Raw genomic sequence first — 13,866 nt, 5'->3', positions numbered from 1 at the left:
CCCAGTACACACACACCCCTCCAGCACCCTCCAAATACCCCCTCCCAGTACACCCCCCAGCACCTCCCAAATACCCCCTCCCACTACACACACCCCCTCCAGAACCCCCCAAATGTCCCCTCCCAGTACACACACACCCTCCAGCACCCTCCAAATACCCCTCCCAGTACACACACACCCCTCCAGCACCCTCCAAATACCCCCTCCCAATATACAGCCCCCCTCCAGAATCCCCCAAATACCCCCTCCTAGTACACACATACCCCTCCAGCATCCCCCCAGTGTACCACCTCCAGCTCCCCCTCTGGCAGTGTTCTCTTTTTGGGAACCTGAAAGATGGTAACTGAGCTGTGACCTGGGGTCCTTGCTTACCTATCTAGTTACAGAAAACAAACAAAACCCCCCAACACCACCACCAAGCAAGCAGCCGGTTTCCCGAAAGATGGCCTACGACAAAATAAAAGCAAAGAGAAGGAAATGATGTGCCTTCCTGAAGCAGAAAAGGGAATCACCTGGCAAAAAAAGGACTATGGAGAAATAAAGAAGCCTGCGTACTTCTGAGACTGGGTGTATGATCCCTTTCAGGGTTATATGAGTTAAAGGGTCAAAGCCTTCCCAGAAACTCAGCCTAACAAAAATATCAAATGAGACAGAAGGAACGATTCTAGTGTGTGTCTTTGATTGACACCAACATGCCAGAGATCGGGCTGATGACTAGAGGAATAACTTTAGAAAGGAAATAGAGCCTTCCTGACCTTTAACGAAGGTGCTGATTAATATTTACTGTACACTGTTGTATTCATTTAAATAGAATACATGGGCTAAAGCGGGGGTGGGCAAACTTTTTGGCCTGAGGGCCACATTGGGGTGCGAAACTGTATGGAGTGCCTCCCCAAACAGCCTGGCCCTGCCCTTATCCGCCCCCTAACTGCCCCCTTCAGAACCACCGACCCATCCAACCCCCCCTTGCTCCTTGACACTTGACTGCCCCCTCCCATGACCCCCCACCCCAACCGCCCCCCCAGGACCTCATCCACTATCCACCCCCCCCACTCCCTGACTGCCCCGACCCCTATCCACACCCCCACCCCCGACAGGCCCCCCGGGATTCCCACACCTAACCAACCCCCCTGTTCCCCATACCGCCTCCCCCCCGAACCTCCCCCCCATCCAACCGCCTCCTGCTCCCCATCCCCTGACTTCCCCCTGGGACCTCCTGCCCCTTATCTACCCCCCCCCCCCAATCCCCATCCCCTTACCATGTCGCTCAGAGCAGCAGGACTGGCTTATTGGAAAGCCTGGGAAGTGGGTGGGCGCAAGCTGCGCTGCCCACGCGGCGGTGTAACTGCAGGGGAGGGGGGACAGCAGTGGAGGGGCCGGGGACTAGCCTCCCCAGCCGGGAGCTCAAGGGCCGGGCACGATGGTCCTGCGGGCCGGATGTGGCCCATGGGCCAGAGTTTGTTAACATCACTCAGTTACTATCCAACATTAAATAGTGTTAAACAAGATTCAGGGTTTGATAAACACAGACTTTACCGTGGCAAACACACCATTAAACATCATTTTAACCTTTTTATTAAAGAGACAGAAAAGAAAGAAAAGCAGTTAAAGAATTTGAAATGTAAAGTATTAAGTAAGGCTTTAGTTTTACCAGCATCCCCTCTTCCCTTTCCCTTTAGCTGGAGAGAGTCTTTAGGAGGAAAAAATCCCTCGTCGGACAGTCTCCTAGATGGTATTACCATCTTTCATACCATTATGAATCAAAATGATTCATAGATCTATGAATCTATGAATCATTTTAACCTTTTTATTAAAGAGACAGAAAAGAAAGAAAAGCAGTTAAAGAATTTGAAATGTAAAGTATTAAGTAAGGCTTTAGTTTTACCAGCATCCCCTCTTCCCTTTCCCTTTAGCTGGAGAGAGTCTTTAGGAGGAAAAAATCCCTCGTCGGACAGTCTCCTAGATGGTATGAAAGATGGTAATAGCTGTTCTTTTGGAGGAAAAAAGAGAAGTTAGTAGCGATGGGCTGGAGCTGTTGTTGCTGTTGTTAAAGTCTAATCCCGTTTCCTAAAAAACAAGACAAACACACAAAAGGGGAGAGAAAAGAACAACAAAGAACAAAAATGCAGCGTCTAGACTTTTGGTCTACACTACAAACAGTATGTTGGTGTAACTGAATCATTCAGGGTGTGGAAAATCCATGCCCCTGAGCAATGCAGTTATATGGATCAAACTCCTGGTGTAGAAGCGCTATCAATGGGAAGGCTTCTCTTGTTGCCATAGCTACTCCCACTCAGGGTGAAGCTCTCCCTTAGTGCTCTTCGCTAAGCACTACAGCAGAGCAGCTGCACTGGAGCACCTGGGCCACTGCAGTGTGTAAGTGTAGGCAAGCCCTTACTTGCAACCTCGTTGCTGGAGAAACATAGGCATGGTACCACTCCGAGACCCAGCAAACTCGTACCGGCATTGGGCTGTTTAGGACATTGCTTTTAGCTGCCTTGTTTTGGTCACAGGCTTACAGCAGTGTTGCAAAATGTGCAGTCTTGGATGGATAACCCAAACTTATTAGACAAAAGGAAAAAAGAAAGAAATAGGCAAGAGAAAAAATAAGGTAGGGGAGAAAAAGGTGGTGGGGAAGGCAGGAAGAAAAAGACAAAGTCTCACACCCCAGGTGGTGTTTGGGTTTTAGTCCCTGGAAGTGGTGATGTTGTCTGGCTCCCCATCTCTGGCCTGGTCTGGTCAGGGTATTTTTCAGAACAGGAGCTCAGGAGTCAGTGGAGGTGGTAGTCTTGATGGTGAAGCTAGCCAACTTTTCTCTTTCTTTAAGGACCCACGAAGGGAGTGGTGGGTGGAATAGCCCATCCCCTCATTATTTTGTCCACCACCGAGGCCTAGTTTCTGACACACCAATTTGAGTTCTCTAATTTCTGGTTCCATACTTTTCTTGTTTAACAAGCATAATCTTAATAGTGCCTGAATGATAGGAGGCCGCCTTTTTGTTTGAACTAATTCAGTCTTTCTGTCTCCCTTTTGTATTTTTCCCCATTAACATTTGTTTTTATAAGTTATTGTGACATCTTATGGACTTACTTACTTTTTATGGTTAAACTCACAATTAGAGTAAATTTGTAGGCCCAATAATTTCAACACCACCACCAGAATACTTCGTGTTTTTATACATGGGCCGTGTCTAAACTATGTTTCTCCCCGTTGACTGTTTTTAAACACCTTTATTAACATACATATCCCAGCACTTTGAGGCCCTTGGATGGAAGGTACCATAGAAAGGTAAAGCATTATTAGTTATTTATTGTGATGTTGTTAACCCATTTGTATTAAAGGGGTGAAAACAATAGGAACAGAACTTTCCAAGCAGGGCCGTTCTTAGGATTTATGGAGCCCTACGCAGTATTATTAAACTGGTGCTCCTATGCCCGGGGGCGGAGGAGGGGAGGGACGAAGCAGCAAAGGATACTGAGACGCCTGGCCCGCCTCACGACGGCGGAGAGTCACAGTTCCCCACAGAGATCCCCATACCCTCTCCCTCACACAGAATGTGTGGCGCCGGCGCATTCGGCTCTGTGAATACGGCCCCTGCCTAAGGAGACTGCAGTGCGCCCTGGGTGTGCGGGAGCCGACCCTCTCTTACCTGCTGTCATGGGCAGTAGGTGAAGCTGCCGCTTGGGGAGGCTAGCTTCCCAGCCCACCTGTGGTCCCGCCCATACTCCACTTCTGCTCCGCCCCAGGCCCCGCCCCACCTTCTCCCTCCTCTCTTCCCTCCCCCACTCTGCACACCCCCTTCCAGCCAAATCCATGAACCCAAATGAAGCAAATGACATTTGAAAAAAAACACTCTTCTTCGATTTCTTTCTAAAGAAAATGGAGCATGTTTTTCACTGCGTGCCAGATGGTGAAGACTGGACATGCAGAAGGTACCTAATTAAAAGCACTAAATTTGGGAATAAAAAATGTCAGTCACAGGTTTTTTTATATGCCCTGAAGTTTGTCAGAGATTTATTTGCAAAAACTTTGTAGTAAGGGCAAGTCAGCTGTCTTGCTGAATACAACATTAAATATTATGGAATACATGATGCAGCTCTTCTCTGTTTTACATTTAGTATGTTCAGAACAATGTTCATTGCTTTTAGAAAAAGGGAACACTAATTTACTTTGTGTGATCTCCATAACAATAGACATGTTTATGAAATTTCACCAACTTTAAAAAATATGTTTCCAAAGCTTTTCGGCATAACAAAGGATTTTATATCTTGCTAGGTACTGATTTTGCTGGAGGGTTCTCTTAAAACTAGTTCATCAGATAGTCAGAAGTAAAGAAAGGAAACTCTTTGTCCAGATATCTGAAAGGAAAGGGATGTTGTTCCTTTAAGGGCTCTCTTCAATGGTGAGTTCAATGGTGAGGGGGGGGGGGGAGGGGATGGGGGAGGGGAGAAAGGGATGGACAGAAAGGACAGGAAGACTTTGGAAGCAAGTTTTTTTTTACAATAGTAATTAAAATTAAAATGTGTATTTTAGATAAGGGTGGTCTTTTGAAGGATTCATTAAAAAAACGATATGTCTGAAGATCCAAGCATTTAAGGCTAAAGATGATTGCGCATCTAAAAATCTGTGCAAGGATTTTTTAGAGATGTGATTTTATAATCTTCACCAACTCACTAATGAAATATTTTTAAAGCAAATTTTAAACTCAGGTCCTGTGGACTAACACGTTCTGAGTAAATATTACGGTAATGCACAGCTGTTTTTGTCAGTAAATTCAGAAACTGGCAGTATATACCTGGGGGTTGGCAAATGCCTGTTAAATGGCTTCATTACCACTTGAGAGGCTCTTTAACAGTTTCAACGTTGTGCTAATAGGTCTGGCAGGCTGGAGGCTTTTTCACTTTTAAGTTACTAGATCCCTGCAAGGACAACAAGACTCCATTCTGGGGGTCAGGAGGTGAATCCATCCCTCAGTGGTGGGCAGGTGCTGGGTGGAAATACTGCTGGTTCCAGACGCCCTTAATTCCCCCTGATTCCTCGGGGCGTTTGAGTCTCTGACAGGTTCTCCTTCCCTTGCAGCAGGAGGACGTCACAGCCAAAGTGATGCACCAGCTCCGCATCATCCGGCTCTTGCGCCAGGTGCCTGAGGCACTGCAGGGGCTGTGCCTCTGAGGCCATCAGCAACTCCCGCTCCCTGCTGCAGGTACTGCTCTGGCTCACTGTAAATGGGGAGCTAGTGGAAGGGGAAATGGAGCCCCCTGACACTCACTAAAAGTGAAAGTGGTGGATTCTCCATCTCTTGATATCATTGAATGAAGACTAGATGCCTTTCTGGAATGTGTTTGCCCAAAAAGTAACTATTGTACTATACAGGAAGCCTGTGATATTCAGGGGGTTAGATTAGATGTTCTAAAGGTCTCTTCTGGCCATAAAGTCTACTAATTTCGGAAAAACTGAGTGTAGCATTGGGAGCAGCCTCTGATGTTTTACTGTCTAGCCGGCTTGCTTCCAAGAATGAACACTCATTGAGTGGGGTGATCTACAGGGAATAGCTCAAACCTTCAATGTGTCTGGCCAGCGGCAGGACATTAGCACTTCAGGGGAGGGTTGTGTGTGTGGCAGTGACATCACAAAGGCCTTTTGCAGGACCTCAGACTATTGGTCAAAGGTGGTGGGGAGGTGGTGACCTCACAGAGAGATGCTGACATCAGCCAGGCAGGACAGGGGCGCAGGGCCAGGGAAACCTCAGAGACCCCTGTGGCTTTGCTTCAGCAAGTCTCCTTCTCGAGGTCTCTCTTTGAGGACTGAGAGAGTATTAGGTTCACGTACGTGAGCACGAGGAGGAACCTCTTTCGAGTTTTCTCCTTTCCTTTTACTGATTTTACTAGAAAACAGATGTCCCTGTTTAGAAGGTAAGAGCCTCCGAGAGGTTTGGAACCTGTTCAGTCTGATCCATCTGGTGCCAGCTGAATTCTAGGCATGGAAAACACTAGTTTAAGGTGGCAGAATTTTATTCCCCCCCTGGGATTTTGTCCCGTAGAATCACTGGGGACATTAGGGTTTGTCCTTTTTGTTTTACCTTTTCCTCCATCCCTCCTTTCTTTCTCTTCATCTCTAACTTCTTTTGTCCTTTCTCCTGTTCCCCTCCCATCACCAGGAGGTGTGAGTGTGTGTGTACACGTGTGTGTGTGTTGCTGTGGGTGCTCTGCATCTCCCATTGTGGGAGGTCCATCCAAAAATGTGGGGCTGAAATAGTGCTCGGACAGTGATCCTCACCGTTGACCTGGGCCATCCTGTGGGCTCTCTGGTGAGAACCCTCAGCCTCCCGCCCCTCAGTCTCTACCCTGATTGGCTGAGCAAGAGGTTATTGACAGGGAGGAGACTCAGGTCCTTGTTGTTCTCTTTTAAGACCAAGTAAATAAGTCATAACCAGTCATATGGTTGATGAATTTTGCTGCTTCTCTGCATTAATTGTCTCTGAGCAGTTCATGAATTGTTGTTGGTCTGGAGCTCATTTGAGAGTCCCTGCAGCAGCCACCTGTGGGAGCCTGCAGGAAGGGTCAGAACAGGGATAGGAAGAGCTGGAAGGGTGGACACTAAGACCCAATGGTGCCCCAAATTTTCAAGTGCCCTACACAGCTGCATATTCTGCATATGTCTAAGGACGGCCCTGATTCCAAGGTCTTGAGCCATAACAGAACAGGTCTTTCGGCTGCTTATTACAAACTTTACCAGAGCGTCTGAACTCTTAGAAGGTCCCTTTTCACAGGTGTGTGACCTTCAGAGACAGACCTAAACAAGCTGAGCTTCCAAGGCCTCTTGCCACTTTCCCAGCTCCTGCACACAGAGGGCAGGAACTTCCAGTGATGAAGACAGCAGGACCGTTTCCCACCTCAGGAGTGCCAGGTTCTCCTTTATGAGTGGGAGGAGAACGGCAGGCCTTTCTTTCGTCGGGTGAATGCAGACAATAGAGCTGAGTGTCACATACCCCTCTTCTGCCAGCCTGTAGAAGCAAGGTAGTCTGGGTTACAAGTCAAGGGGAAGCTCCAGAGGGAAGCCATATTTGAAAGGAGTAGCAGAAAGAGCCAGGAGATTATATTGGCTCTAGTGATGGGGTGTACCTTCATGGGCCCCTGCTGGAGGCTCCACTGCTTCGCTACACCCCGACCCGGGAAACAGCTTTCTAAGAGTTAAAGACCAGCACTTGGGCACTTGGAGTTAAAGAGCAGCACTAGAGAGGCAATTTTGGTCTTTCAGTGGCCATAAGGGCTGGAGATCAGCAAAACCCGGTCAAGGCCCAGCAGGCTGAGATAAAAATAGCTGCCTTCCAGTAGCAAGGCAATTCTGGATGCATAGAGATGGGATGCTCCCTAGGCTGTAGTCAAAGGGCTTATTGCAGGCCACAATCAGCAGCAGGAGTTCAAGAAGAACTCGTCTGATTTTATTCTAGAAAGGGAATTAAGCCCCACAAGGGAAGGAAACTGCTATTCATCTATAACTGGCCCTGAAGGGTAAGGAACTTCTGTTTATTATACCCTGGAAGAGGTTTGGAGTGTATGACTCAACCAGAGGGCTGAGCCACAGAAGACTCACAGAGGTTGACTGACAGCCTGCAGAGGGTGCTGAGAGCAGCAGAGAGTGGAAGCTCTGCGCTCAACCACCAGGGGGCACTCAAGGAGGTGAGTGCAACTCATCACAGCGTCATTACCGCATCACTGAAATTAGGGGGCCTGGGAGGGGCCTGTTTATTTTAACTTAACTGAACCTGAAAAACCCCCAGTTGTATGGACTCATAATATTATCAGTGCAGTTGTATATTAAAATATATTACAAAGTTATTGTATTTGTGCAGCAGGAGAACTGGAAATTGTGCATTGTTTTTAGAAAGTTTTTTTGTAGCTTCCAAAGGGCCAAATGAATCAGTGTTTTGTTTTAGAATAACAACAGGCTGGGGTCTAAGGCCCAAGTTTGAATCAAGTTCCTTGTGTCACAAACGTAATCAGATTTTTATAAAAATCTGAGTGAAATATGAGACAGACTGAGAGCTCTAGAGGCCAAAGCCTTTGCACTGGATGAAATTCACCTGGGTTGAGAAGGGATTTCTGTAACGTGTAAGCCTTTCGCTGCCCAGAGCAGGGGAGAGCTACAGACACAGCAGCCACTCATTGGCCATCTCCAGTGCACAATTACAATTTAAAAGCAAGTGGAGCCCTGCCCCCTAGTGCTTACAATCTAAACAGACAAAGGGTGGGAGGGGAACAAAGAATCAGGGAGCAGAACTGACTGGCCCAAGCTCACAGTGCAGGAAAGCAGTGGAGCTGGGAACAGAACCCACTAAACCACGTTGCCTCTCGGAGAAAGGGGTCTCCATGGTGGTGCTGTTTGGTTCAGGGCAGAAGGCACCAGTAGGGGTGGGCCAGGGATGGGGTCTTGGTTTATGCAGATTCAGTGGTTCCGTCACATTATGTAAGTAGGGCAAAAGGCTGCAGCTGCTAACTCCAGTTGGAGTAGGTGTTTTGTGGGGGCTGTGCAACTACTTACCCGTACATTCAATGAAACCTGAAGGGACCTTGTTATCAGTTTGAAATCTAGGTTATTTAAAATAAATGAGATTAACGTGGTTGCAGCTGCTACATTTGCCCACAGCATGTGGTTTCAACTTCTGTGCCCGAACAATCCCTTCCCCACACAATTTTTTTTTAGGTTTCAGAGTAGCAGCCGTGTTAGTCTGTATCCTCAAAAATAACAGGAGTACTTGTGGCACCTTAGAGACTAACAAATTTATTAGAGCATAAGCTTTCGTGGGCTACAACCCACTTCTTCGGATGCATATAGAGTGAAACATATATTGAGGAGATATATATACACACATACAGAGAGCATGAACAGGTGGGAGTTGTCTTACCAAGTCTGAGAGGCCAATTAAGTAAGAGAGGAGAAAAAAAAAAACTTTTGAAGTGATAATCAAGATAGCCCAGTACAGACAGTTTGATAAGAAGCAAGTGTGAGAATACTTACAAGGGGAGATAGATTCAATGTTTGTAATGGCTCAGTCTCAAGTGCTACCAGCACTCCTAGCTATCTTCGAGATACTACTGACTTCCTGAGGAAACTAGAATCCATCGGTGATCTCCCAGAAAACACCATCCTGGCCACTATGGACGTAGAAGCCCTCTACACCAATATTCCACACACAGATGGACTACAAGCTATCAGGAACAGTATCCCCGATAATGTCACAGCTAACCTGGTGGCTGAACTCTGTGACTTTGTCCTCACCCACAACTATTTCACATTTGGGGACAATATATACCTTCAAGTCAGCGGCACTGCTATGGGTACCCGCATGGCCCCACAGTATGCCAACATTTTTATGGCTGACTTAGAACAACGCTTCCTTAGCTCTCGTCCCCTAACGCCCCTACTCTACTTGCGCTACATTGATGACATCTTCATCATCTGGACCCATGGAAAAGAAGCCCTTGAGGAATTCCACCATGATTTCAATAATTTCCATCCCACCATCAACCTCAGCCTAGATCAATCCACACAAGCGGTCCATTTCCTCGACACTACTGTGCTAATAAGCGATGGTCACATAAATACCACCCTGTACCGGAAACCTACTGACCGCTACACTTACCTACATGCCTCCAGCTTCCATCCAGGACACACCACACGATCCATTGTCTACAGCCAAGCTCTAAGATATAACCGCATTTGCTCCAATCCCTCAGATAGAGACAAGCACCTACAAGATCTCTATCAAGCATTCTTAAAACTACAATACCCACCTGCTGAAGTGAAAAAACAGATTGACAGAGCCAGACGAGTACCCAGAAGTCACCTCCTACAAGACAGGGCCAACAAAGAAAACAACAGAACACCACTAGCTGTCACCTTCAGCCCCCAACTAAAACCTCTCCAGCGCATCATCAGAGATCTACAACCTATCCTGAAAGATGATCCTTTACTCTCACAGATCTTGGGAGACAGACCTGTCCTCGCTTACAGACAACCCCCCAACCTAAAGCAAATACTCACCAGCAACCACACATCACTGAACAAAAACACTGACCCAGGAACCTATCCTTGTAACAAAGCCCGATGCCAACTCTGTCCACATATCTATTCAAGTGACACCATCATAGGGCCTAATCACATCAGCTATACCATCAGGGGCTCGTTCACCTGCACATCTACCAATGTGATATATGCCATCATGTGCCAGCAATGCCCCTCTGCCATGTACATTGGCCAAACCGGACAGTCTCTACGCAAAAGAATTAATGGACACAAATCTGACATCAGGAATCATAATACTCAAAAACCAGTGGGAGAACACTTTAACCTGTCTGGCCATTCTTTGACAGACCTGCGGGTGGCTATCTTAAAACAGAAAAACTTCAAAAACAGACTCCAAGGAGAGACTGCTGAGCTGGAATTGATATGCAAACTAGACACAATCAACTCAGGGCTAAATAGGGATTGGGAATGGCTAAGCCATTACAAACATTGAATCTATCTCCCCTTGTAAGTATTCTCACACTTGCTTCTTATCAAACTGTCTGTACTGGGCTATCTTGATTATCACTTCAAAAGTTTTTTTTTTTTTTTTTTTTTTTCTCCTCTCTTACTTAATTGGCCTCTCAGACTTGGTAAGACAACTCCCACCTGTTCATGCTCTCTGTATGTGTGTATATATATCTCCTCAATATATGTTTCACTCTATATGCATCCGAAGAAGTGGGTTGTAGCCCACGAAAGCTTATGCTCTAATAAATTTGTTAGTCTCTAAGGTGCCACAAGTACTCCTGTTATTTTTGAGGATACAGACTAACACGGCTGCTACTCTGAAACCTGTCATTATGCAAGGCACTGCATTTAGCCGTATGGAGTGGAAATCCATCAACTTTATGAAAAAACTCGTACAGATACAGACAGACATCATCTTCCTTTCCAAATGCAAGCAGATGGACATCATACCAAAAGGACTAAAGGTAAAAAATCCATTACAATCTACATATCACACAGACTATGCTGAGAGACTGTGTCACACACTCTCAAAGAAACTGCGAAACCACCTGATCAGCATCCTATACAACAAACAGGGAAAGATTAAGAATGAGCTCTCAAAACTGGATACTCTCATAAGAAACCAACCTTCCACACAAACTTCCTCATGGATAGACTTTACAAAAACTAGACAAGCCATTTACAAGACAAACTTTGCCTCTCTACAAAGGAAAAAGGACACTAAACTATCTAAACTGCTACATGCCACAAGGAGCCACAACAGTAGTTCCCTTAACCCACCCAGCAATATTGTTAACCTTTCCAGCTATACTCTTAGCCCAGCAGAAGAGTCTGTCCTATCTCGGGGCCTCTCCTTTTGTCCCTCCAGACCCACGAACATGATACAGTTCTGCGGTGACCTAGAACCCTACTTTTGACGTCTCCGACTCAAAGAATATTTCCAACATACCTCTGAACAGCATACTAACCCACAGAATCCCCCCTACCAGCACTACAAACAAAAGGATTCTGCGTGGACTCCTCCGGACGGTCGAAACAACAGACTGGATTTCTACATAGATTGCTTCCGTCAACGTGCAAAGGCTGAAATTGTGGATAAGCAACATCACTTGCCCCATAACCTCAGCCATGCTGAACACAACGCCATCTACAGCCTCAGAAACAACCCTGACATCATTATCAAAAAGGCTGACAAAGGAGGTGCTGTCGTCATCATGAATAAATTGGAATATGACCAAGAGGCTGCTAGACAGCTCTCTAACACCACATTCTACAGGCCATTAACCTCTGATCCCACTGAGGATTACCTAAAGAAACTACACCATCTGCTAAAAAAACTCCCTGACAAAGCACAGGAACAAATCTGTACAGACACATGCCTAGAACCCCGACCAGGGACATTCTATTTGCTACCCAAGATCCATAAACCTGGAAATCCTGGACGCCCCATCATCTCAGGCATTGGCACCCTAACATCAGGCTTGTCAGGTTATGTGGACTCTCTCCTCAGACCCTACGCTACCAGCACTCCTAGCTATCTTCGAGATACTACTGACTTCCTGAGGAAACTAGAATCCATCGGTGATCTCCCAGAAAACACCATCCTGGCCACTATGGACGTAGAAGCCCTCTACACCAATATTCCACACACAGATGGACTACAAGCTATCAGGAACAGTATCCCCGATAATGTCACAGCTAACCTGGTGGCTGAACTCTGTGACTTTGTCCTCACCCACAACTATTTCACATTTGGGGACAATATATACCTTCAAGTCAGCGGCACTGCTATGGGTACCCGCATGGCCCCACAGTATGCCAACATTTTTATGGCTGACTTAGAACAACGCTTCCTTAGCTCTCGTCCCCTAACGCCTCTACTCTACTTGCGCTACATTGATGACATCTTCATCATCTGGACCCATGGAAAAGAAGCCCTTGAGGAATTCCACCATGATTTCAATAATTTCCATCCCACCATCAACCTCAGCCTAGATCAATCCACACAAGCGGTCCATTTCCTCGACACTACTGTGCTAATAAGCGATGGTCACATAAATACCACCCTGTACCGGAAACCTACTGACCGCTACACTTACCTACATGCCTCCAGCTTCCATCCAGGACACACCACACGATCCATTGTCTACAGCCAAGCTCTAAGATATAACCGCATTTGCTCCAATCCCTCAGATAGAGACAAGCACCTACAAGATCTCTATCAAGCATTCTTAAAACTACAATACCCACCTGCTGAAGTGAAAAAACAGATTGACAGAGCCAGACGAGTACCCAGAAGTCACCTCCTACAAGACAGGGCCAACAAAGAAAACAACAGAACACCACTAGCTGTCACCTTCAGCCCCCAACTAAAACCTCTCCAGCGCATCATCAGAGATCTACAACCTATCCTGAAAGATGATCCTTTACTCTCACAGATCTTGGGAGACAGACCTGTCCTCGCTTACAGACAACCCCCCAACCTAAAGCAAATACTCACCAGCAACCACACATCACTGAACAAAAACACTGACCCAGGAACCTATCCTTGTAACAAAGCCCGATGCCAACTCTGTCCACATATCTATTCAAGTGACACCATCATAGGGCCTAATCACATCAGCTATACCATCAGGGGCTCGTTCACCTGCACATCTACCAATGTGATATATGCCATCATGTGCCAGCAATGCCCCTCTGCCATGTACATTGGCCAAACCGGACAGTCTCTACGCAAAAGAATTAATGGACACAAATCTGACATCAGGAATCATAATACTCAAAAACCAGTGAGAGAACACTTTAACCTGTCTGGCCATTCTTTGACAGACCTGCGGGTGGCTATCTTAAAACAGAAAAACTTCAAAAACAGACTCCAAGGAGAGACTGCTGAGCTGGAATTGATATGCAAACTAGACACAATCAACTCAGGGCTAAATAGGGATTGGGAATGGCTAAGCCATTACAAACATTGAATCTATCTCCCCTTGTAAGTATTCTCACACTTGCTTCTTATCAAACTGTCTGTACTGGGCTATCTTGATTATCACTTCAAAAGTTTTTTTTTTTTTTCTCCTCTCTTACTTAATTGGCCTCTCAGACTTGGTAAGACAACTCCCACCTGTTCATGCTCTCTGTATGTGTGTATATATATCTCCTCAATATATGTTTCACTCTATATGCATCCGAAGAAGTGGGTTGTAGCCCACGAAAGCTTATGCTCTAATAAATTTGTTAGTCTCTAAGGTGCCACAAGTACTCCTGTAATTTTTTTTTACACGTTTTTCTCTCCCCTGTTGCTGTTGAAAGACACACAAACAGCAGCAGAAG

The sequence above is a fragment of the Emys orbicularis genome, chromosome 3 (assembly GCF_028017835.1).
Source record: "Emys orbicularis isolate rEmyOrb1 chromosome 3, rEmyOrb1.hap1, whole genome shotgun sequence".
NCBI classification, from domain to species: domain Eukaryota; kingdom Metazoa; phylum Chordata; order Testudines; family Emydidae; genus Emys; species Emys orbicularis.
The sequence above is the reverse complement of the archived record's forward strand: the minus strand, read 5'-3'. Positions refer to the sequence as shown.